This window comes from Suncus etruscus, chromosome 9 (genome assembly GCF_024139225.1).
Source record: "Suncus etruscus isolate mSunEtr1 chromosome 9, mSunEtr1.pri.cur, whole genome shotgun sequence".
NCBI lineage: Eukaryota > Metazoa > Chordata > Mammalia > Eulipotyphla > Soricidae > Suncus > Suncus etruscus.
This window is the reverse complement of record NC_064856.1, coordinates 57,877,034-57,903,302: the sequence shown is the minus strand read 5'-3', so window position 1 is coordinate 57,903,302 and position 26,269 is coordinate 57,877,034. Positions and strand designations below refer to the sequence as shown.

Here is a 26,269-nt window from a genome sequence, read left to right as displayed (position 1 = left end):
ATCCCTTTGGTGTTTTTTTTTTTTTTTTTAGCTTTAATTTAGTTTAGTTTAGTTTCAGTGTTTGGGCCACACTCAGTGATACTCAAGGATTACTCCTGGGTCTATACTTGGGAATCACTCTTGGCCATACTCAGGGGATTCTGGGGTTCTGGGGGATAGAACTCAGATTGGCAGCATGCAAAGCATGTGCTTTACCTCTATACTATCTCTTCAGTCCCCCCCCCCCCCCAACGATATTCCTTTGAAAGGAAGAGGCTCTTCCTTCCTTGCCTGTAAAGAATGTCAGTTTTTATAAACTATGTGTGCTTAACAGGAAGTGATCAGAGACCAGCCAGTTTCCAGGCTGTTGGAGGTGCTCATTTGCATATGGAGATGCTATTTATAAATGCAGTTCTATTCATTAAAGCAGGTTCCCCCAAGGCCCTCAGCTGCTCTACATGGCGTGAACTGAGCAGGCGCACTTTCCTGACTGGGTAGGCTGTGCTGAGCCTCTGCGTTCTGCACAACAACACCAGGGGCATTGAGAAGGTGGGTGAGACAGGGCAAAGGCCAGTGGGGCCATGGAGCGTGGAAATGAGGGTCTTCCCAGTGGATAGGTGGGGTGGGCAGGTCAGAGAAGGTTTCAGTGAGGGCACAGAGGAGAGGCTAGGGCTGGAGCTACTCTAGGTCCAAAGCAGCACAGAGGAGTAGCTGCAGAAGTCATAGCCTTTTCTTTTGTAACCAGTGACCTTGAACCACAGAGACCTTGACCAGGTCACTTCTCAGGTTGGTCCTTCAGTAGTTCTTGTCATCTGGGAGGCTGCCCAGCCTCAGGCAGATGTCTGGGCTGTGCACACGTGCGGCCCTCTACAAGCGCACGTCTTTCTAATGGGATTAGGCTTCACATGGGTCAGGGAACAATTTATTATTCTGCTGGCTAGAGCCAAGTTTCCCTTTGAAAAATGGTTGCTCCTGGAGTCGGCAATTACTTCAAAATAAATTTACCAAAGACAAAATTGTGCCTCTTGGGTCAGTAAACGACTTGCCTGTTTGGGGCTGAGGAGACAAGGTGTTTATTAAGGACCCCCTTCGTTTCCTGGGCAGGTTTTTCAGTTTGAATAATTGTCCAATTAAATATAATTTGGAAGTCAGTGCTAACCCAGCGCCTGGATTGCAGGAGGAAGAATCACTTGGAGGCGTGCATTAATAAATCCCTCGGAGCCCCCTCGCTCCCCAAACCCCTCCTTTGGTTTAATTTTGAGAAATTTTTTTTGTCTTCCCATGGCCTGTACGCCTCCCGTTTGGAAATGAGTTGCTTCCCCCTAAGGATCCCTTTGCTGTGCTGGTTTCCATCTGTCTGTCTGCTTTTCTCCAGCAAGCAGATGCATGGGGTTTTGGGGGGTGTAGCGTGCTGGTGCTGAGGCTAATGGCCCGTCCCATTCCTTTCTGGGCTTGCCTACTTGTACTCCTTCATTCTTTCAACACACACCCACTGAGAACTTGCTTTGAGCTGGGCCCTGGACTAGAAAAGGAGAAAAATTGCACAGCCAGCTGGCCTGAGAGCTGACTCAGCCCACAGCAAGAGAGAACTGTCCAGCAGGGGACAAGATGGTGAGTGTGCTGGGTGGGAGCTGGCCTGGAGGCCCTGAGACCAGAAGAGACCCCTTAGCCACCTGGTTAGTGAAGTGTCTGCAGAAGATGACAGGTAAGTGAGGACCATAAAACTAAGTGGGAAACAGGTCAGAGAGGGAAGACTATGCTCAGGGAATGTGCCCCACTCAGCAGTGGGCGCTCAAGGTGGGGAACAGTGGCTTGAGGTGGATATGCATTGTTCTAAGTGAAGGTTCTGCCTATCTGGATTTAAGAGATTGTAGAGCTGTTGCAAGGGGGTGTCCATAGAAACCACAAGAACACAATATTTACTTCCCTCACTGGATGAGGGAGGTAGTACAATGGGTAAGATGATTGTCTTGCATGTGACTGACAGGTTTGTTCCTTGGAACCCCACATGATCCCAAACAGAGGAATGATACTTGGGAATAGACTTACAGGGGTAAGACTTGTTTTTGTGTAGCCCAAAAACAAAATACAAAGAAAGATTTGAGGAAGCACTGCTCATTAAGCTGACCCTACATCACCTTAGAGCCAGGGTCTTCTAAACTGGAGTCCTCATTCTGAAGAGGAAAATTAAGAATAGAGGTTTTATTTAAAAAAAATGGGATTTTGCATGCTGCAACCCATCCCAGATTTGTGTAGCCCAAGATTTGGGAGTGGGGATGGGAAAGGAAGTCCAAGGAGGAAGTGATTATAAACCTCTGGAGAGAGGAGGGCTGAGAGAAAGAAAATAAATGGTCATCCAGGGGTAGGAAGTAGGTTGGTCAGACAAGCAGGAATCACTGATTACTGAGGGACTGCATAGCCATAGAGTAATGGGGAAACAAACTGCCTGGATACTAGAAGATATATGTCACCATGGTTGAAAGTGACCTCTTCAGGACCTCTGTGTGGGAGAGATGCACCTAAAAAGGCAACTGCACTCACAGTGACTCAGTTCAGAAAGGTGGGTGGTTGATAGTAACATACCCTCTGGGTTGGAGGGTCAGGGTCAAATTCAGTATTGGGGCCATGCTTGGGCCAAGTTGGTGACCAGAATTCTATGAGCACACTTAAGCTGAGAATAGAAAATTGCATTGTGTTGGGCCCTAAATCAAAGATCCCTGGTGCTCTCAATAATGGAATCTCTTTGAGGGCTGCAGTTAGGTTAAGTGGCCTTTAGCTCTATAAAGTCTTGGCAACATGGGATCTAAGACTATTGGAGAATCAAGTGAGGACTTGGGTGCCTTTCTCACCTTCTCAGGTTGGTCTGTGTCCAACATTCTACTTACTCTCAGGTTCTCAACTACCCTCCTGGCCCAGTGCATCCCTAGATGAAAACTGAATTGAGAAGGTTAATATAGAGGGTGGATATTCCCTACTTGTCACCCAAGACTTATAGTTGTGGTTCTAATTTTACCCAAAATAAACCAAAGGTGCTTAAAAGTCATCTGGTTATTCTTTCCACATGTAGATGGGGAAACTGAGAACAAAAGAGCACTATCCAATGGTGACACCAGGGAGTAACCAAAAGAGGCCAGAGCTCCTGCTGGCCAGGGTGTCCTATCCTCATTGCAGTGGCTGACTTCTGGTTTTGTCCCTATGTAGTGACATGACTGTGGAGCTCTGGAAAATCTCCTTCACAGCCACCTTCTTAAGGCCTTGCTCCTTGTCCCTAGCTCTTAAACTAGGGATCATAACATTTTAAAAACTTGGCTTTAAAATCAGCTTCTTTATGATTCACTCTAAGTAGATGTTTGATCTGCATATATTTTATATACCTGATATAAACAGGTCAGGAAAGAAGGGAGTGCAAGTGGAAAAAGTTTAAGAAACCCTGGAATAATGTAAGGTTCATGAAAAATGGGGACAATAAAAGGTTTCTGAATGTGCAATGGTCCAAAATTAATTCAAAATCAGCATGAATCTAACATTCTCACTCATAGTGTATTTCTTAGACAAAAAGGGGCTGCAAGCAGAAGTTTGAGAAGCACTGTGATAACACTATCACCTAGGGAATTGAGATTCCTACATGAGAATGTGTAAGAGATACAAACACTCAAACATTGTGTATAATCAGTAGGTCATTTTATTCCTTATTAGCTCAGCCTATGATTATAGTTAAGCAGCAGCTCCGAGATCCCCAGAGGAGACTCCATCTTCTGGGAATGTCATGTGGAGGGCAGCTGAGGGCCTCATATCTCTACATCAATGCTATGATCTGCTGGGTCTGATGGAGCAAAGTACCCTCCTGTATTGGAAGAACAGAACAGCCAGGCTAGAGACAGGGTCATAGAAGCCATTGTTCTGAGCCAAAGCTGGAAGAGGCAGTGTCTAGGCCAAGCCTCAGGAATGGGGGAGAGATTTTTGTTGCAAATCTGGGGTAACAGTAGAGATGATGCCTACTGGGAGAAGAGGGACAAGCTGGACATTCTCTATGGTGCCCTCTAGAGACCAGTAATTGACTAATAGATCAGCATAATCAACACAGCCCTCAAACATGACTGGTCTTGAAAACTATTTGAGTACCTCTATGTATTGTACACTAGATGACACCGTGATAAGTCACAGGACAAATATATCTGCCTATATAAAGTTTAAATTTTAGTGGATAGAGACAACTAACTCAAGCAAATTGGAGTATATCAGTTTTCCTAAATGCATTACAAAGGAAAACAAAACGGGGAGAGGATTAGGGGTCTAGGGGAGAGGATGCAAGTTTAAGTGGCTGAAACATTTCCATTGTGGAATTGACAGTTGACTAGAGACTTGGTGGTGAGGATATGAGCCTTTATGATGATGGGAACTGAGCGTTTCAGGTGTGGAATGACTGCTTAGGTCCTGAAATGGGCACATGTGGCTGCTTGGCAAAGAAGCCAAGTAAAGTGGATCAACAAAATGCAAGAGCCAGAGGTGTGGGGGAGTCACAGAGGAGCAGGTGGTGGGAGACACAGTCGCAAAAAAAAAAAAAATGAGGCAAAGGCAGAGGATGATTCAAGAGACCCTGACATTGTCATTGTCTCCCCAGGGAAGTCAGGTTAGGCCCTGGCTGCTGGATTCCAAGATATCAAAGCCTTCCACAGACTCCCAATGCCTCTCCTGTCTTCTCCAGGGAAAATACTGGCTTCCAGCGGTTCTGCTAAGTCCCGTGGGAAAAGACACAGGGGTGGTGGTGTGGGTAGTGTAGCAGCCCCCCCACCATGAGGGCCCTTCTGGCTGCCACTGCTATTCTTCATCAGCCCCACCGGGAAGGAAGGAGTGACATTTGTCTGCCCATATTCGCAGCGATGGAGGTGATCTAGGTTGAAAGAAAATCAATACGATGTGTCCATTTATGTGGCACAAAGGAAGAAAGGTCTGCAGACAGAAATAGGCCGGGATTCACACGTAGGCGACTTAATAAGACTTTTCCCCAGTTTGAAGAGGACGGTAATTTAGATTTGCCTTTGAACATTTCCTTTTTTGTGCCTCAATAACTCTCAGGATCAGCTTAGGAAGCAAGGGAAAGGAGATTGGCTGCCTTCTTAGAAGACAGGCACGTTTGGGGAGGCCGCTTGCTCAGAGAAGTTCAAACACGGGCCTTGAGAAAAGATGAAAGTGCCTCGTCAGCACATCCTCGGCCCATTGATCGTGATTGAGGCCCGGGCCTGGTGCATTGGGGGTGGTGCTGGACAATGAGAACAAGGCTGGCTCCAGGAGGCCGCCTCTGAGCCACGGTGGTGCAGGAGATGCTCATTACTGGCATCTGTACGAGCTTAGTGGCCAGGAGGGGGCGTGAGGCATTGAGACTCTGCCTGCAGAGCTCGGGCCCCACTGTCCCCAGGCCTCACAGGTGTTGCCACAGACCAGAAGTCGAGACAGTGCCTACTGCAGCCTGAAGCTTCCTGGGATTTATGCACGGGTTACTAAGACCACTGCACTGCCTAGGGTTCTCCATAGGCAGACTCAGTTTACCCCAAAGTCCAGACTGCCTGAGAGGAAGAAGTAGGCTGTGTCTAACTTCTTGGGGCACCGTGGAGGAAGACTCAGTATCTATCACTTCTATAGTGGGCTTTGACTGATTAGCAAAATTGTAGGCCATCTATTTGTGGGGGGTCTCCTTAACCTAAATATTTATCCTTTTGAGAGGGATATAGACCTGGGGTTTAAAGAGGCTGGATAGGTCCCAGTCACAGAAAACGATTTCTGAGCAAATTCTAATCTCCCCTTTCTAAACCCAACTCAGGTATCACTTTTCTATCTCCACATAAAAGAGAAAACTTTTTTCCTCAGTGCTCCACAGTTCTCTGGGCTTTCCCCAGTAAAAATCTTAAGCTGTGAACTGTCAATGTTACTCAAAGTCAATAGGGCTATTGATCTGCCCAAGACCAGACACACCTGAAGAGGGTTAGCAAAAAAAAAAAAGAAAAGAAGTTCCTAGTCTCAGCCCAGGGATCTTGAGCTCAGTGCCCTACATTCCATTAGGGGTCCATTGAGGCCATAGGAGGGACTTCATAGGAGGGAAGCTGAACTTCTGCTTCTATCCAGAACTTGGGGAACTTCATCACTTCAAATTCTGGCTTATTTTCACTTCTTCCTAAGCAACTCTGTTTTTATTTGGGTTGTCATTATAGACTATCTTAGACTAGGTAGTCTACAAACAACAAAAATTTTGGGTTTAGAGCAAATACACATTCCACAGTGCTCAGGATTTACTCCTGGCTCCATACTCAGGATCACGTCTTGTAGTGCTTGGGTGCCAGGTCTTGAAACAGGGTTAGCTATGTAAAGACAACTTTTTTTATCCTACTACTCTGGGCTACTCTCTGGGCCCCAGAAAATTATTTTTTATGGCTGGAGATTGGAAGTGCAAGATCAGGGTGTTAGCATGGGGGTGTTGGTGGAGTTCTGGGATGGATGTCTTCACAGTTGTAGACTATAAGCTATTCACTGTGTCCTCACATAGAAGAGGGCAGAGACAGGACAAGTTCTCACCTCACCTTCCTAAGGGCTCTAATCTTGTTCATGAGGACTCCATCTTTATGGCCTCATTTAACTCTAATAACTTCCCGAAAGCCACACCTCCTAGTACCATAAAATGGATAATTGAGTATCCACATATGAATGGAAAAACACAAAAATTCAGTAGATAGCTAATGTCATATCTTCCCTTCCCTAGTTTTCTCATATACAGGCCTAGTTTATTAGTCTCTGTACTGTCCAATATAGCACTCACCAGCTTCAAGAATCCAGATAAGTTTATGCCTGAAATATATTTTAAAAACTCACTGAATTTTGGGGGCCGGAAAGATAGCATGGAGGTAAGGCATTTGCCTTGCATGCAGAAGGTTGGTGGTTCAAATCCCGGCATCCCATATGGTCCCCGAGCCAGCCAGCAGCAATTTCTGAGTGTAGAGCCAGGAGTAACCCCTGAGTGCTGCCGGGTGTGACCCAAAAACCAAAAACCAAAAGAAAAAAAAAAGTCACTGAGGTTTGAAGATGGTTATCCCAAAAAGTTAAAGTATCTCATTAGTAATTTTATATTGATAACATATTGAAATTATTGTTTCAGATGATGTCATTCCAAGAATATTGGACCATATCAAGAAATATTGTAGATACAAACTTTTTTTTTTTTTATGGAACGCTTCACGAATTTGCGTGTCATCCTTGCGCAGGGGCCATGCTAATCTTCTCTGTATCGTTCCAATTTTAGTATATGTGCTGCCGAAGCGAGCACAGATACAAACTTTTTAATGTTTGAAAATGAAAATAATACATGATTCTCAGAGTAGTTATTTTTCCCCATGTAAGCTAAGCCAATTTTCTTTTTTTTTTTTTAATAAATTTTATTGAAACCATTGTGAATTACAAGTCATTTCATAGTTGGGTTTCAGGCATAGGGTGACAGTAAATTAGGGCCATTCCCACCACCAGTGTCCACCAAAGTTCCCAGCGTGTGTCCTATACTACCACTCTTAGCCCTCTGACTAAGTGTAACAGGTCTATTTTAAGTTTAGATTGTTGTAGTTGGGCTTCTTGATTCTGTTATTGTTGACTTTATCTTGGGTATTTAGTTCTGAACTTTTTTCCCCCACCAATTCACCTAAGACCACTTGGCTCCAGGGCCCCATCCTTTCTTTTTTCTATTCTAAATTTCTAAAAAGACACAGAAATATAAAGTTTTGAAAAATAGTAATTCATGTCCCAATGTTCTATGAGAAAGACAAAACCTCCTAACTAGACAGCAAAAATAAAACTTAAGAAAAATGGGGGATCTGGGTTTTTGTTTTTGCATAAGCTCAGCAAATGTTGGGGAAATTAGAAAGGAAACACACTTGTGGGGCTGGAGAGATAGCATGAAGGTAAAGTGTTTGCCTTGCATGCAGAAGGATGGTGGTTCAAATCCCAGCATCCCATATGGTCCCCCGAGCCTGCCAGGAGCAATTTCTGAACCAGGAGTAACTCCTGAGCACTGCTGGGTGTGCCCCAAAAACCAAAAATACAAAAAAAAAAAAAAAAAGAAAGAAAGAAAGAAAAGAAATACACATGGCCTAAAAAACAAAACAAAAACAAAAAAGAGGGTGTCTCTACCCATGAAGTATCCTGTCATAAGACCAACTACAGGCTCCAGACATACTAATAGTTCAACCCCAAGTTCTTTCTTTATGGTCCCAGGAAAAGTTCTCCTCAATTGAAATTGCTGCAGTCAGGCTTCTGTAATTAGAAATCTTGGTTTTTGCACAGATCATATGTTGAAGCTGGAGTGTCATGGAGCATCCTTGGATTTCATCTCACCATTAGGTGGCAAGGCAGGGAAACCTGCCCTGAAAGCAAGTTGTTGCTGTTTCCCAGTTGTCAGGGTGCCATATGAACCCACCCAATTCTCAGAGTATTTCTACTAGACAACAGAGGTCTAATATGGTTCAATATGTCCAATATGATTTCTGATCATGAATGATCTAGACTCTATGACACAAATTATGGGCTCAGAGTTCCTTGAATATATCCATTTTCACAGTATAGTAATGGCAGTCAGGACAGATCAGCACTATCATAGGAAAAGTTCATCCAAGAGAGGCCTTTAGGGAATCTTTGGACTTTTCTAGAAACTGGAACCCATTACCATTGTCCTTGATGAGAATTCTCTCATTGGTGGCTGGGGTTGCTTCAAATGGAAGTAGGAGGGCTCCCTTAGGCCCTGCCTTTTTCTCCATGAAGCCCCAGTGCTATTCCGGAAACAGATAATCAGGACCTCTAGGTTCAAAAGGCTGAGACAAGGAAGAGCACTGGTTGATCAAAGTTAGAAGCATTTCTCCTCTGTTCCCAGGCTTTTCTGCCTTCCTGGATTTGCCTACTGGTTCTCTCTCTCTCTCTCTCTCTCTCTCTCTCTCTCTCTCTCTCTCTCTCTCTCTCTCTCTCTCTCTCTCTCTCTCTCTCTCTCTCTCACATTGCCCTCTGGTGACTTCCTCCTCCAGATTTTTGGCCCCTCATAAGGGATCCCCATGGAATTATCTGTCCCTCTATACAACTATACAACCCTAAACTCTCTTTTCTGTAATTACTCACAGGCCTGTTGGCTCCTGTAGGCCAAGGCACCATCTGAGCAGGGGCTGGCTGCCTAGCTCTCTGTGCTCAGAGCAAGTTGTTCACAGTGAAGAAGAGAGAGAATGGAGACCAGAATCGAACTCTGGACCAGCCTCAGAGCAGGCCTGAAGGGTTGATAGAGTGGGCAAAGGTGAAAGATGGAAAGAGCTCAGGATGCAGTGGAAGGGCAGTGTGAGCTGCAGGAGAGCAGTGATGAGTGTTTGGAACTTCTGTGATTCTTGGCCTCTGATACGTAGCAGATTGGCCAAGGTAGGAGAGATAAGCCCTGTCCTGACTTCTGAGATCCCCAAACAGAAACAAGTAAGGATATGGCCCAGGAGTTCAGGTGTTAGGGGAAGGGGTCCCTGCAGGCTCCTGACAGATGTGAGAAAAGGGGCTATAGAATCTGTGAGAGAGAGAACTCTTGTCTGGGTATGGACTGTCTACAATATAGAATAAGAGGCTGCAATGAGAGATGGATGTGGCTGTGCCTCTGAGGTGACTGGGTTATGGAGAGATCCAGGAGGCAGAACTAGGAAAAAGTTCCAACTCCAGTAAAGAGATCTGAGGTGGAGGAGTTCCAGAAGAGAAGTTACTGAGACTTTGTTGGGGACAGGGAGTGTTAGAGACCCTGCAGTGGCTTCCAAATGGAGCTATGATGTGGGCAGGCATGCTGGCAAAGCCTCCTGGCTACAACTCGGTCCTTCAACACCCCAGAACACAGGTCGTCATACTGAAGTCTCATGATCAGAAACCACCACACCCACAGTGGCACTCAGAACCACCTAGATGAAAAAGCCAGGCTGCAGCCATGCCCATGGCTAGTGGCTCTGGGAAACCTCTTTATGGCTTGGCCTTCTTCTCTGCCAGTCTTTCAGGACCAATGCTCTTCTGCTCACCCAGCAGGGCCCATGCTGCTGCTCTGGAAGGGGGTTAAGCATCTCAGCCCACTGGGCAGACCCAGAGCTCCTCAGGGTGGGCAGATGAAAGGTGCTTGTCTTACTCCCTCCCCAACTCCCAGCCAGTCACTTCCCTTCTCCTCCTCTTCCAGCAGAACTGGAAGAATTATTATTTTTTAAATCCTCATTGGAATGCTAATTTTGATTTTGAGTGTCTGTCATGGGCTCTTTGAAGTTTTTCAGACAAAATAAGTATCTCCTTAACAGAGGGGATTAGCGCCTACTTGTTTAGAATCCTCTGACTAAGAGTGACAACCAATTTCAGAATCTGTGGGGTTTAGGGAGGCTGCAGGAAGAGGGACTGCCTCCCTCCCAGGTGGTCAGCTTTCCATAAATGGCTTAATGGGGTTGGAGTTTAACCCCTCAAACAGAGATCAGAACCCTCAGCCTAAAGCCAACGAGCAGAGAGGCAGATATTGCTATTTAAATCCAGGTGGACTTGGCTAGAACGCTTTTATTCTCCTTCATTTAAAGAAAGTAAACCCACTTTCCTTTGCACAATGTTGGGCCACTTGGGCCAGCCGTCTCCAGCTGCCTCCGTGAAATGCAGGCTTTGGCGCCACAGGTAACGCTGTATTGGCGCACAGTGCAGGGCAGGACACTCCTGGCTTTGTGATTCCCTTCAATTCCAGAGTGCTAATGGGGCAATTTGTAAAGAAAGAAATATAATGAGTTATCACAAAGCTCAGCAAGGATTCGACAAACCAGGCACTTCTCATCCATCAAACATCCCTGCGTGGTCGCCGACCAGCCGTGCTAGAAATCTTGGGGGGCCCCTGGGATTGTAGCCTTTCCTTTGCCTAGACACGCACAAGTGGTGGCTCTGCAGCAGTTTCCTTCTACTTTACTTGCCCCCCCACATACACATATTGGAGCCCTTATGGGACAAGATGGCTGCTGGGAGTATGGCATACAAAGAAGTAAAGGGCAGAACACTTAAGAATGTAATTGCTTATGCAAAAGTTTCATGTAGGCCACTTTTTAAAAAGTGTACTAAAGAGATATTACAAGGGTTAAGGCACTTGTCTTGCATGTAACTGACCTCAGTTAGAACCCCGTACTGCCTATCATCTCCCAAACATCACTCCCAAACACAGCCAGTATGACCCAACCCCTCACTCAATAATAATAAAATTAATTTTAAAATAAAAGTGACTTTTTGTTGTGGGGAATAAGTACTGGGAAGATGGCAAAAGGGTATGGTGAGAATGCCTAGAATGAAAACAAGAGGCCCTGAGCTTTATTTCTTGTACCAATAATACTTCAGTCTCCAGTCTCCACCTCTGCCAGGCCGTACCACAACATTGCTAGACCATAGCACCAAAGATCACCATTCCCATATTCTCAGGCTAAGGGAGTGGCCCTCAGGCCTCAAAGCACCACAGAGAGGATTCCTCCCCCAAATGATGAAACATGCATTTGTAGGACCTAGAGATGTGGCTCTATGGTAGAAAACCTGTCTTGCATGTGTGAAACCATGAATTCAATTCCTGATACACAGCAGGTGTATGTACACCAGATCTCACAACAATGATGACAATCACAAAAAAGAGAAGGAAAGAAGGTGTTCATTCATGCCACAGGTGGGCTTATAGGGATTCCAAATTGGCTGTTCCATTTCCCGAGGACACACTCCAGCTGAGGCCTGAAACCTGAGGATAAATCTTGAGCTGTGACTAGGTCCAAGGCCAAAGGTGGTATCAGGTGTTTACATCTATAGAGTAGATCTCATGAAACCAAGTGTGTATTGAGGGCCTCCTTCTCCATGAAACCAAGGGTGCTGCCATGAACTTGAACTACACCCTTTAAGGTAGGCAAGAATCTATTCTTTCAGCTATACAGAATAATGTCCTGATGGGCAAGCTCTGCCAGTGGACTCCCATTAAGGTACACTGGATGCCTCAGGATCTAGAACCAACTGTGTAATAACCTGGAGGCAAGGGTTAGTCAAGATTAGTCCTGGAGATAGATACAGTAGATGGCAGCCAGTCCCACCATCCCTCTTGCTAAGATGCCTGGAGAAGTTTAACTCCCTTCCATGACCACCCACTGCCCTGGCATAGCTCAGGTTCTTGGGGACCCTATAAGACCCTATAAGGGGGCCCGGAGAGATAGTACAGCAGCGTTTGCCTGGCAAGCAGTCGATCCAGGACCAAAGGTGGTTGGTTCGAATCCCGGTGTCCCATATGGTCCCCCATGCCTGCCAGGAGCTATTTCTGAGCAGACAGCCAGGAGTAACCCCTGAGTACCGCCAGGTGTGGCCCAAAAACCAAAAAAAAAAAAAAAAAAAAAGACCCTATAAGGGACTCAGGCCCCTTAAATAGCTCCTGCTTCCCAGCCTCCATTGGCTCCACAATGGTATGGCCCCTAAGATCTGTCTGCTTAGACTTTGTTGGAGCTGGAGGCAATGAGAAACTCCTTTGCTACAAAGGGATGCTGCTTGCTACAAACCTAGAGCTATTCAGCCAGCCTGAGCCTCGGGGCAGGCTCTCTAGTTTTGTCCTGCCCTCTCAAATTCTGTCACTCTTCCTTCTATTTTTCTTATAAAAACTAGAAACCCCAAGTCCAGGCAATCTGTAGCTCTGGACGACAGGTTCCACTGAGAGGAACAGTTATCTTCCTCATATGGGTAATAAATTGTCGTAACAACACAACTAGCACTTACCGTGGACTGACTTTGAATGCTTTCTCATAACGAACTCCTTAAGTCTCTGTGGCTCAATTGCTGTATTATTCCCAGTTTTCAGGGGAAGAAATTGAGACTTGGGGCCAGAGAGAGAGCATGGAAGTAAGGCATTTGCCTTGCATGCAGAAGGTCGGTGGTTCGAATCCCGGCATATCCCATATGGTCCCCAAGGCTGCCAAGAATGATTTCTGAGCATGGAGCCAGGAGTAACCCCTGAGTGCTGCCAAGTGACAAAAACAAAACAAAACAAAACAAAAACCAAACAAACAAAAAGAAACTGAGGCTCAGGAATAAAGGGAGCTTGCTCATTGGGCTGAGCTCCTACCTTGCATGCAGGAGGCCCAAGTTTGATCCCAAGGTCCATGACCACCACTAGAAGAAAGCCCCCAAACATAAGAGTAACTCCCTTCTGAGAACCACTGGATGTGTCTTCAAAGTAAAACAAGCAAAACAAGAAACAGGAACAGAGAAGCTCAGTAACATGTCAAGGTCATTCCCAGGAAACCTGACTCGGAGTTCATGCCATAGGGACCCACCCCCCTCTCCCCGCAGAGACTGGAAGTTAGATATCTGACCATGCCATCCATTGGTAGATAAGGCTCAAAGACTTCTCAGAGACCTCCAGCCTTGTTTATCAGTATCATGGGAAAACTAACAGATGAACCTGAACACAAGAACTGAAGAGTCTTCCCTTGACTGTGAGGGATGAGAACATGGAGAAGACAGAAGACACAGGAGTTGACTTGGGTTTGGGGAGCCCTCGAAGAGTGTAGAACCTGTTGTCTTGTGCCTAGGACTGTACTAAGTATCTGATAGCAATGTCCTGGCAGCCTGCAAGATGGAAGTGATTGGCCTCTTTTAACTTAAAGGTAAGATAGAGACTCAGCAAAGTCAAGTAACTTCTCATAGTCACACAACTAATGAGGAGGAGTAAAGTTGGGTTTTAAACCCACATTTATATATCTGGTTCCAAAACCAGATCCATGTTCAGCAAGTGCCAAAGAGAGGGGTGCAGGTAGAGGTAAAATAGGGAGAAAGGGAAGGTTCACTCGGAGGTGCCCTCATTGAATGATCCCCAGAGCTGGGCACAGCAGAAAGCCACACTTAGTACCAGAGACACTGGTTCAGATGGACACTGGGCCTGACAGGGATTCTTATGATATGCAAATACCCTTTCTATGTGAGGTGCTATCCTTTACGCAGGCAGAGGGGCCTTTGAGACTGACTCTCAACTCATTGGTCATCTTCCTAAATTCCCTCAGGAGGAATTGAGCTGTCACAGAAGCTGCAGGCACCAGAGATCATGGTAGTGCCTACAGCCCTTGGCATCCTATCAGCCCTATTTCTGAACCTCAGAAGCTCCATCAAGAGTTCTGCATCCCTGTCCCCATCCATCCCCTCTGGGTTCCCATACCTCCTGGGTCCCTACACTCCTGGGTTTCCCTGTCCAGTGGTCGGTCCTGGAAATGGAAGGGTTACAGCTTCTGCTGCTGTAGGAGGCTGCTGTTCCCCAGCGTTAAGCAGCTTTAGTGTCTCCTACCCCGGCCCTGATTTAAAATTCATAAATGCTAATCCTTCATAATTTACGGTTTAAAAGCAGCCCCACTCACAGGCCCCTGGCTACAGCTCTGTCAGAGTAATTATGCCGCCAAGCTGAAATTGGACTACTAACTGAGATATTAAACAGGGGGGGGGAATCCTCGTGCTGGCAGCCGACCCAATTATTCCAAATAAGCAAACAGATTAGTGAGTAATTTTCCAGTTAAATTTGGTGATTGGTGCCAGAATTGTATGTTAAATATTCAGAAGTAAATAGATTAAAGATGAAATGTGTCCCCCTCCCTTTTTCTGGGCTTAATTTACTGTGTATATTAAAACTTTTTCATGAGGAGAAAAAAAAGTGAAAATGATAATTAAAAAAGCAAAATAACTCCTTCTGGGGTTTGCAGGAAAGCTGTAGGTGGAGTCGAGAGTGGGGCTCACACCCTCTGCAGCCTTCTGACTCCTCACCCAGCTCTCCATAGGGCCAAGGTGTCCCCCTATACCCTAACTCCTGCTCTCCCTGGGGAAGGGTGACATGCGGGGTTCCAGGCATCTGGGTGGGCCAGCAACCTCCCAGTTCCTGGAGCGAAGGCACTGGATTTCTTTACACAGAGAAATCTAAAGTCGATTGGCCCTAAAGTCAGGCAGAGCAGAGACAAAACCAGCAACAGTGGGTGGGCATGGGAGGACCCAGGGCTGCTGGCACACAAGGGCTATCTAGTACTAGGGTCCCAGGACCCAGAGGTGGGCCATGGCCACTGGGTCATGGAGCAGCAGCACCAGTATTACCAGAATTGTGTCCCCTGAGTGGGGGAGATCCAAGTCCCTGCACTGCCTTGCTCTTCCCTCCAGTACACCCCCCTGGAAGGGCCCCTCCTTATCCTGCCCTCTCCCTCTTTTCAACTGAATTTCCCATTCTGCTGGAAGATGAACCCTCACTCCCCACCTCTTCTCTAGACTCTGCAGCGACTCAGCCATCACCGCATATTTAGACGGCCTGCGAGTCCTCTTTCCCTCCAAAGCAAAAATGTAGACACGGAGGGAGCCCCAGGACAGGCAAGGGTTGTCGCAAGACACCTGTGTTTCAGGGACCAGATGCCCGTCACTCAGTGACAGAAATGCATGGGAAAGGGCTCCCGAGCTGCTCTGGCTGTGTGCTCTCTGCCGCCCCCTAGAGGGCCAAGCGCTGAGACCTAAGAACTGGGAAGGAACTGAGTGAGCAACTGTGGCCAGGAGTGAGAGGGGAGGGAGGCCCTGCAGAGGATAGAGGATGACCGAGAAAGACCAATAGCCAGGATGGACACCCAAGTGGAGGGATCTTGGAAGAAGGTGTATGGAGCAAAGCATGGAGGGCAGTAGGTCTGGTCTTTAGGCCATGAGTGGCGTTGGTCAGACTTAGAACAGAGTCTCTTTGTGAAGCACCACACACCTGGATATGAGCACCCCAACTTTAGGCCTCTGCCCAGTGTTGGGCCCAGCCTCTAGAGAAGTGCCTCTACTCCCTTTATCCTGCCTTTAGGATTCAGATCCTGAAGCACTGAGGTGGGGATAGCTGGTGGGTGCCACCACAGGACCCTACTTGAGCAATAGACAGGCCTGGTCTCGGGGCCTATGTCCAGGCCAAGAAAGATGGTGTAAGGACTCAGAGGACAAGATCTGGCCCCTCAGTGATACCGTTCAGCTCAGTTCAGTCTACTCAGGCTCATTAGGCAGCTGGTTTTCAGAAGGAAAACATATCCTGCCCCGCCCCAATCTTTTACCAAAAAATCATTGCACACCCTCTGCCCCACCTCTGTGGAATCCCCTAAGAATCATTTATTAATACCCAATTACATTTTGCTCCAAAATAATTTGAAATTCTTAAAAATTAATTGAATCCCTTTTTTAACAAAATCTTTGCTACAAAGAAGACAATGATGCCAAGACACTGAGCTCAGTGATAGCCCCATGGTAGAGTGCTTGCCTTGCATGCCTGAGGCTCTGGCTTTGGTCCTTGGCATCAAAGTATAAGTCTTAATTTACCATTTCCTTATTCCACCCACATGCTAATCATCTTGGGGAACCTCTAGAACTCTACCAAAAGGCAGTACAGGTGCCAGTCTAGTCTGTGGTTCCCTGGAGCTGCAGTTCTTCTTGAAGCTTTTGAGTAAAGAGACTGTGGCCACCAAGGCTGGCTCAGCTAGAAGTCAATCATGGACCCACACTTTACCAGAAAACTGACAGGCTACTTTGCAGAGTGTTCCCAGAAAAAGGGGACAGTTAGGTCTAAGTCTAGGGAGCATCTGTCTTAGCCCCAGTTTCCTTTGCCCTATTTATCCATGCTGAGAGAGGCCTCCATGGCCTCCCCCTCCAAGAATATGGCAGTTGAACCTTCTCCTTAACACTTTCCCTTCCCCTCACACCTTCTCTAACCCTCATATTTTCATTTTTTCTCAGACCTTCCCTTATTCTCATATCTTCTAGGAAGAGGAGAACTTCTTAATTACCTTCACGTCCTAAAGTCTAGCATGTCAGGGAAATCAAAGATTTCCCCAAGTTCTTATTAAAAGTAAAGGGACCTGGGAAGGAGAAAAATAAAGGGAAGACATTAAATTATCCTTAATAAAAATAACAAAACTCATGCTGAACCCAACCAGCCCAGGACATGGCTTTGCTCCTTGACCATCAGGTATTGGTTGCATCCAGACTGCCTGCTTGGCCTTTGCTGACTAGAGAAATAGTTCCAGCCTCAGTTCTATCCACATTATCTCAAAGGCAAGATTTTATTTTTTAAATAGTATTCCATTGAGTATATATTCTCCTCTTTCAAAAGTATTTATGCTCCATATGTTCCTTACAGAACTATTCACAATAACTCAGGAAGGAAAATAAGCCTAAATGATTATACATGATGACTAAATTTAAAATAAATTGGGGTCACACCTGGCTGTATTTGAGGCTTGCTCCTGGCTCTGTGCTCAGGGATAACTCCTAACAAATGCTTAATAGATCCTCTAGGATTCTGGAGATTGAACCAAGATTGACTGCATGCAAGATAAGTACCTTAACCCTAGTACTTCCTATCTCTTTAGCACCGAGGTAAATTTTTTGATATCTATGGATTTAAGACTTTCTAGAATGACAAACCTTTTCCTTCATGAGAATGAAAAGAACTAATACCAACCAAATGAATTTGAGCAGAGTTTTGGAGCAGAACTAGTAAGTCACTGCTGGGCTGGCTATAGCTGCTGAAGAATTTACTACTTAGAAGGCCCAGCTTGTTACTTTTCAGCTAAGGTGGGTGCCTCGGTGGGTTATTGTCAGTAGAGTATGCACATCAGAGAGCTGCCATGGTAGGGGCAGAGGAAGGGGGAAATTTTTCCTACAGTGGGAAACTCTCACTACCAGGCAGCTTCAGTTCAGAGAAACCTTTATACTTATCCTGTGCTGGAATATACAGAGGGACTCACAGCTCAGGCAGGCACAGAGATCCCTGCAGATGTTATTAAGATACCCATGAGGCACAATGCACACTCACAAACACACATGTATGCATACATGGGTACTAATATGCACATATGCACACACATAAATGCATAAACATAAGCACAAATGTGCATATGTATACATGAAAAACACATAAGCACACACAAATGTTTACATAGTTTTGTATGTAAGAAATTACATATGGATCTTCCTGAATACTTGCTATATGGAAGAAATGGAATTTTACACAATGGTGTGTGGAGGTAAGCCAGGTAAAAAAAACAGATTTGTGTATTTGCCAGTGTCTGAGAACCAAGACTTTCACTGAGACATTTTAAAAGCTACCTCCAGTAGCTCCAACAACTGATTTGCAGAACTCCTGAATAATTGGTGGTGGACCTTTGCTCATGCCCACCAACACTCTTCATAACCAGTTGATTCTGCAGAAATAATCTGGCTAAATTGGTTCATGTAGATGAAGCAAGTAAGATGCTTGACTTGGAACAAGCTAAAAGTTGGGAGAGAACTTTGAACTTCAAGTGAGAGTTAAATTCATGGAATTCAGGGCCAGTGTGTAGAGTGCTTGCCTTGCATGTTCCTGGCCTGGGTTTGATCCCTGGCACCCTACATGATTCCCTGAACTCCACCAAGAGGGTTCTTTGATCACAGAACCAAGGGTAAGCCCTTCCGAGTGTATCCTCCCACAACAAACACAAAAGGAATTATTGTAATTCAAGAAACCCAGTGATCCTCTGAAAGGAGGAGCTCCAGGAAAGGAATTTGGGCTTCTGTAAAGGATGTCATTTAAAAATGACATATAAAGAATGACAGTTATAACTCTTGCTTGCACATGATGATGTCAGTTTAAATGTGTATATAGTACAGGGTTTAAGGCTCTTGTTTTGCATGTTTTGGGTACCACATGGTCCCTGAGCACTTCTAGGAGAGATCCCAGAGCACAGAGTCAGAAGTAGCCCCCAAAAACATCAGGTATGGCCCAATACCCTCTGGTGTGAAAGAAAAGAAAAAAAATGTCTCAGAGATCTGTGTCCAGATGCCTGCTATCCACAAAGGCCCACTTGATAATTTCTCCCACATTCCACTAGTTGAGAAGTCCACTTGACCTATAGGGTAAAGCAATTGCTCATTTGCCCTCTTTGAGTTCTCTACACCCTCTTCTGCATTTCCTGTCCCAGGTTCTTTGTCCCTGCTGTCCCTTACATGTCTTTGCTTTTCTTGTCTTCTTCCCCAGGCTCCCCAGCAAACCAGCTTATCATTGGTCTTAAAGACTTTTATGACCTCCAGGAAGAGTTAAGAGTTTTCTTCCTGGGGTTGGAGATATCAGCAGATAGGGTACTTGCCTTTCATGTGGCTGACCCGGATTCAATCCTCAGTGTCCCATTTAGTCCTAAGAGTATAGCCAGAAATGAAGCCTGCGTACAGAGTCAGGAGTACCTTGAATATTGCCCACTGTGGTCTAAAAAATCAAAACCAAACTCCAATTTGGTCCCCAAACCAAAACCAAAACCAAAACCAAACCACAGATAAAGTGTTCTTTCTTCTAGGAAGTGTGCTTTATTTTGTTATAGCCTCTTATGATGCTTATTACTTCTGTTCATGTATTTGTTCAACATATATTTGTTGAGCACTTATTATGTTAATTTTAGCTTTACCAACCTGCTTGGAGGGTTAATCAGTCTCCAGAAGTCACTATTGATTTTTTTTTTGTCTTCAGAGGCAACTAATAAATATTTGTAGAAGGAAGAGGAAAGAAGGGAGGAGGAATGTGGAAGAGGGAAGGAGAAAGGGAAGAGAAGGGGTAAAGGAATGAGAGAAGAAGAGAGGAGAGGAGAGGAGAGGAGGAAAGAAACAGATAAAGAAGGCAAGGAAAGAATTTAGTTTATTGATCACCTGAGGCTGTTCCCTGGTCCCATTATCCACTGTTATTTGATACCTATACTTTTGATTCTTAACTGATCATAAAACTTTGGAGGTATGAAGTAGTGGGCTTCTGGGTAAAGGGGTGTACATAATGAGAAAGAAGAGCAATAAAAGAGTATTAAAAGTTACACAGGTGCTATACTATGAAGATCTGTAAGGCTTTCTCATTTCATTCAGTAAGGAATGCAGAGCCACCAGAATTAAAGGCAGCTGAGAGATCAGAGTCCGTCTTTATACAATCACTTTATCTGCTGATGTCAGATAGATTAGGAAGGCAAGCAGTTGAAGAAGAAAAATGGTGCCTTGCACCCTGATGCTGGCAAAAAATTGATCAGGAAGATCAATTTGGGCTCATCAATTTGGGAGGGAACCTTCCAGGTACATCCTCATCAAACCTTTACTGACTGACCCCACTCCACTCACATCCTCTTCCAAACAACTGGCACAGAGACTTCTAAAGATAATTTCTGTGCATGCTAGTTCCAAAATTCTTTAGTCTTGAGAATTCGGTGGGAGACGAGATGGAATGGTCTGTAATCACATTAAGGGTGTGTGCATGTTCTTTATTGTAATAATCTATCTTGTGTTTTTAGAAAAATGAACACATGCATATACACACCACATAAACCACAAGCAAGAACATAAGTAGACTCACAAAAGACCACCCCAAACATAGGCATTCACACCATATCATGTACATATATCATGTGTCTGCTTGCACACCTCCAAGAGAGGGACAGAGGAACAGCAGCCCTCAACTCAGTTGCCCCCAGAGCAGTCACTGACACTCTTTGCATTTGGGTTCTTTCTGTCCAGCCACAATTCCATATTTGCTCTAAACAAGATTCTGTCTACATCCTCTACCCACTGGAATTTCATGCACCTCACTATTCCTCCCTACATAACCTTAATTCTCCACACTCACTCGCAGTTGTCATTTAATCTGGACCTCATCTCCCACACCCATGACTCTACCCTAACTTCCAACATTTTCACCCCACCTTGACCTCCCTCACTCAACTCTGATTTTTCTCCTGGATTTATCCTGGTCCTAACCTTTGCAGAGACCCTGGAAGGAATATTTTCACTACGTACTTTTCTCCTAGTTGAAAGATGCTACAGGGAATTATAAGAGACACAAAGTTTGGTCCCACTGAGGTTCCTACTCAGCTCTAAACAAAATCATAGTTCTCTCTTTTGCCCTCAATTATTTGGGAAAGAAGGCAGAATAATAAAATCAGCACGTAATGAACTCATACCTGCAATACCTGTAATGTACTCATACCTGCCATACCTCCCAAATCTTGACTCTTCCTTTGCTGCTATTGTGACAACAGGGAACACACATGTTTCTTTGTGGTGCTCACATCATATTCAGCTATGGTGCTCACCAGACCAGAAAATGCCTTTGTGCCAGAAGCACACTTCATTTCAGGGGCTTTTGCACACATTCCAGTTGTGATACTCCCTAGAGAGTTCTGTGGCCCTCACTCCTAGTCTTAGTACTTACTTATATTCGTCACTGACGATGCTTGCCATATCAGTCAGCTCTTGAACATACATGGCTATGCCCTGGGGATCACACACTCTGGGACATCTCTGAAGGGCTTGGAAAGAAGAACCAAACAGGACCATATTTAGTGCATGTGGTCAACACTGGGGGCCAAACTCAAGGTCTAGCTAGGCAGATGCTTTGAATCAGAGAGCCATCCACTGGGCTCTCCCATAATTTTTAAAATCATCTTTACTTCCCTAATTTTTTGCATCCAAGGAATCATAGACCCCCATTCACTGATGTCATATTGCTGTAGGCCACATGATTGACTCCTTTCCTCTCCTTTCCCCTGACCTAGAGTTTCTACTTCCCTTCCAAGCTCTCAAAAGGCTCCCCTCACTCCTCCTTCTCTCTGTCTCCACTAACTTCCCAACAGTTAGGGGTTCCCAGAGCCTTGATCAGGCTTTTCCTCTCACTCTTCCTTACCATTTGGCCCATCCTTTATTTTACCCACTGCTGAACTATTTAGGAGGTTCTCACATTTTTCAGACACCAGACCCTCCTAATCAACAGATTCCAGACATCTTCATGTTTGAACTGGGACACATTATTTTCCTTCCAAATACTGTCTTCTCCCCACCCCAGAATGTCCTCATTCTACATCCAATGAACAGTGCTATTACCCCACAATTATTCAAAAACACATAATAGATTTGGCATACTATTAACTAATCTTCCATTTCCTTAATTTTTCCTCCAGTTCATCAGTTGATTAAGTTTACCTTCTCCACGCTTATTGAGTCTGGTACTCTATTTCCACTCTACACCTAGGCCTTTCCTTTTCTCCCCATTACCCACCTGCCCTTTTATCCTCTTCTGTGCCCTGTAATAAAGAGCAGGCACTTCCTGGATGGAGTTTAAGAGACTTAGACGAGGGCTGGCCTTTGTGGAGGACAAAGAAAGAGAGGCATGTGAGAGTCATAGGTGAGGCTGGTCTTCATGGTGGATGGGAGATTGTACCTGATGAGTTCTCCTTTCCATACAACCAAGCACAGGAAAACCCAAGCTTATTGCTTTTTACCTGGAGTAGGTAGTATTTTTCATTTTGCTTGTGTTTCCTCTGAGCTGCTGAGACCAGGATGATTCCCCCAGAGATGCCAATTCTAATCTCTGCACAGACTGACCATATTGGTCACCATCCAGACCAAAAATCCAACCTATACTGCCTCAAAACTCAGGAACTACCCTCTCACCCTTAGCTACACCCATCTCTGCCTCCTCTTCTTATAATATTTTTCTCTCTCTCTCACACACACACACATGTTCATACTCATACTCTAACATATATACCCATACCCTCACATATACACTCAAACATGCACCTATATACATTCTCACACATTTTCTCTCTCTTATACACACACTCAATCCTGACTTAAAGAACCCACATCTTCTAGAGAGTACAAGATGTGATTCTGTAAGTAGCTATTTTATCATTTTAACCTTTTTAGATGAGTCCCAAACCTCCCCGAACACTTAAAAATATATATCTCTTTTTATTAAAATAATAAATATTCATTAGACAAACTTTGGCATCTCTAGGCCATACAGAGGAGAATTTATTTTATTCAGGAGTCATTTGAGAAGGGCATGTGCACAGGTGTGTGTGTCTGTGGGGCCTGTAAGGGTTGCTTGTGTGCACCAAGTCAGGGGGTGTTTCTCGATTCAAACATCAACTCGTCAGAGAAAGGAGTCAATGGCCCAGGATAACACCTACTCTATTGCAGGTTACAGTTTACATTCAATTCATTTCTGCCTGAGAATCCAGCTCTTCAGCCTTATCTAGACTCTCTCCTAACTTCAGCTTTGTTGTTGATAAAGAAGGGAACAAAGAGCTCAGAGTAAAACACCTGCAAGAAGGAGAGTTTACATCCCCTCAACAAAATGTTTTTTGTAACACTAATTCCTAAAGTTTTTGTAGGTTTCCTGCTACATGACTCCTGGCCTTCACACTTACCAAAGACGAGGAAGAGCAAGAGGAAATGAGGATGCAGTAAACAGACACCACAAGCACATCTAGCCACAGGGCTCTGAAATCAGAGTGCTAGAATGTTCTTTGCAGGACCTCATACTCAGAGCTACAACCATCTGTATATACCACCTCCCAACTTGATGGTAACCTTAGGTCTCAGGAAAATTAAATCCTGGCCAGAGGGTTCTCTTCAAGAAAGCAGAGAAGGCCTAGACTAGAGCATCTTGCCTCTTTCCATCTTCCCCACAATCTCAGCCCTCCCTGCTCGGCAGGCCCTTAGAAAACAATTCTAAACTCAAAGAGGGAATGAGATGATGTTGTCTAGAATAATTCAGGCTATTCTGCTCCTGAGTCCCCTGCCCTCTGCACATCACATTTCTAGTTCTTTCCTATCCCACCACCCCCAACCCGCACCCACCCTCAAAGGGTGGTTTCTGGCGAACCCCTAGCAGATCAACCTTTGCAACAGTGATTAATTGACCCTAGCAGTCTAAGATGCTTATTTGCACCCAGTTATGAAGTGTCACAATAAGTCTCCAACGCAAGCGGCTTCCATTAGAAGCGGCATGGCGGAGCGGGAAGCGCCCGGCAATATTTCCTTAAAAGTTCATTGTAGGCAATGGGGTAGTGTGCGAAGCTAAACAAATCCAGGCAATAATGGAAATGTAGCATGAAATTACTTCTGTAAACAACAAGCATTCATTATTTGAACATTTTTCATAAGCGAGCAGGCAGAGAGAAGGGCAGGGGCTGGGGTGGGGGGCAGAAGGGAGGGCGTGCTGCTAGGAGGGGGCTGCGGCAGGCAGGGCCCATATACCAACTGGAGGGTTTCCGGGCGGAGCTTTCTGGGCTCCCCATGTCCATCTGTCTTCAGAAAAATGCGAGTCGAGGCGAGGCTCCATTCTGCCAGCGCCCTGCGTCAGGTCCCCTTTCTTCATTAAGCGGGATTGGTGCAGGCAAAGGGAATGTACGATTTAAGGAGGAAAGAGAGGCCCACTACTTAATGTTGATTTGGCGGAGTGTATAACCCTGGAGAGAAATGTAAATAGCAGCCTGCAATAACATGACAGCCCACTAATCATATTTACAAACGATATTAAATCTGTCCACACGCAGGCCTGCCTGCGGATTGGCCCGGCCGTAATTGTCATTGTAACCAGCGCTGGCTTATGGGAGGATTTAACTGCAGTGATATAAGGTGAGTCGCGGGCTTATTATGACTTTATTATTACCCGGTTTATGTTTATTAAAACAATTTGTCATGCAGAGCAGGAATGGAGGAACGGGAGCATTAAATCGTGCCATGCTCGAACCTGGAGAGATGGCTCCAGGGATGAATGGCAGCAGGGCCCCAGCCCCCCCATTGCCTCTGGAGCTGGGGGTCCATCAGCGTGAGCCACAGCATCCTGGACTAGCTGTGGAAGACCACCCCGAACCTCCAGGCGTGGCTTCACATGACCCAAGTCTTGGATATCCCTTGGGCTGTCTTTCAAGTTGGAATGGATTCAGGACAGTCATGGAAGGTCCAGAGACTGTGTTCATGCTGGACAGTGGCAGGAGGTTGCGAGTGTGTGTGTGTGTGTGTGTGTGTGTGTGTGTGTGTGTGTGTGTGTGTGTGTGTGTGTGTAGGATCTCCTTATGGGCAGAGACAGAGCCAAGCTGGGGAGAAATGCACACAGAGAACCACCCGCAGACGCTCAGCACAAAGGCCTTGGAAGAAGTTTAATAAAAGCTGTTTTATTTTCTCTGGGGGTCCTTGTTGGTTATTATCAAATTTATTTCATCCCCAATCTTTGTTCTTTGGCAAGGCAGAAAAGAGGGAGGTGGGGACTTAGAAGGAAGGCCTAGTGAACAATCTTTCTTTTCCCCAATCCAATCACTAGTGGAAGAGGGGTGTGTGTGTTTGTGTTGTGTGTAGGTGGGGGCAGGTAGCAGTTTTCCAGGCAGATAGAAAATTCACAGTCTCCCCATTTTGTGCTGCTGAGTTCTGGAAGGCCCCATAGTCTGAGAACCAACCCATGTAGGTAGGCTCTATGATTGAGTCTCTGACTGTCAGCTAAGCCTCAGAAATGTCACCCTTGGTCATGGTACTTTGGAGCAAAGTCAAGTGTTTTGGACCAGGTGGTTGCTGCTGCTTCTGCATATATGTTGATTAAAAATATAGTGCAAAACCCAAAATATGTCCCCTCCTCCAGGCAGGGCCCATGGACTAGTGAGCAGAGAAAAGTCTGGTCCAATCCTTAGTTCTCTTCTTATTCCTTGTGCAGTGAATAGTATGTTTAGCCAGAGGAGACAACTATAGACCCAGCCAGTGGCTGTATGATCAGAATGCCTCCATTTTAGCAACTCACTGCAGCACAATGCTTCCAAAGCTATTACTGGGTGGGAAGCAGGAAGAGTTTTCAGAGATGGCTATGGACCCTGAAAATGAATGTTTTCATCATGGTCTTCACGTGGAGGCCCTCAGACTTCATGGTAGGGGATGAACATACTTTTTTGATGTCAGTGGATAGCTGGCACTGTTCGAAGATACCTCAGTCCTCTAGCAAGAGTTTTTTGGGGTATAGTGCTGGGAGTGAAACAAGGGGCCCCTTAAGTGAACACAGAAGTTGGTGGCTGCACTGAGCATTGGACACAGGATCTCTGAAGTGACCATCAGATCTATGCCTCCCCTCACCCTTCCCTGCATCTGGGCTCTAGGAAATGACCTGTCCAATATTCACCTGATTTCAGGGACATTTCTGGCCTCTCGTCTCTCCTACACTCAACAGTGGGTCATTCAGTTCCTCCTGAGGTGGCATCTCTAATTGTAGTATACCTGGGACACCCCACCCCACATAACTCCAAACATGAAGGGTGTCAGAGTTTACTGGAGTCACTTGTTTCCTGGGCAATTTCTCTGAGGAAGCACTTATAGGCACTTCCCTGTCAGAGTCCTGCCTCCTGGGGCCCTCCAAAGTTGCAGCTGGAGTTTGAGTCTCCATAGATAATGTGCCCAGTTCACCTCCTCC

At 45.5% G+C, this 26,269-nt stretch overlaps 1 non-coding gene across 1 annotated transcript; it reads right to left on the bottom strand.

Annotated features, from left to right (window-relative positions):
• Positions 1–7,184: 7,184 nt before the first annotated feature.
• Positions 7,185–7,291, bottom strand: LOC126019740 (U6 spliceosomal RNA). The gene has a single exon (XR_007499365.1). It is a non-coding gene; the product is annotated as a U6 spliceosomal RNA (small nuclear RNA).
• Between the last annotated feature and the right edge of the window lie 18,978 nt (positions 7,292–26,269).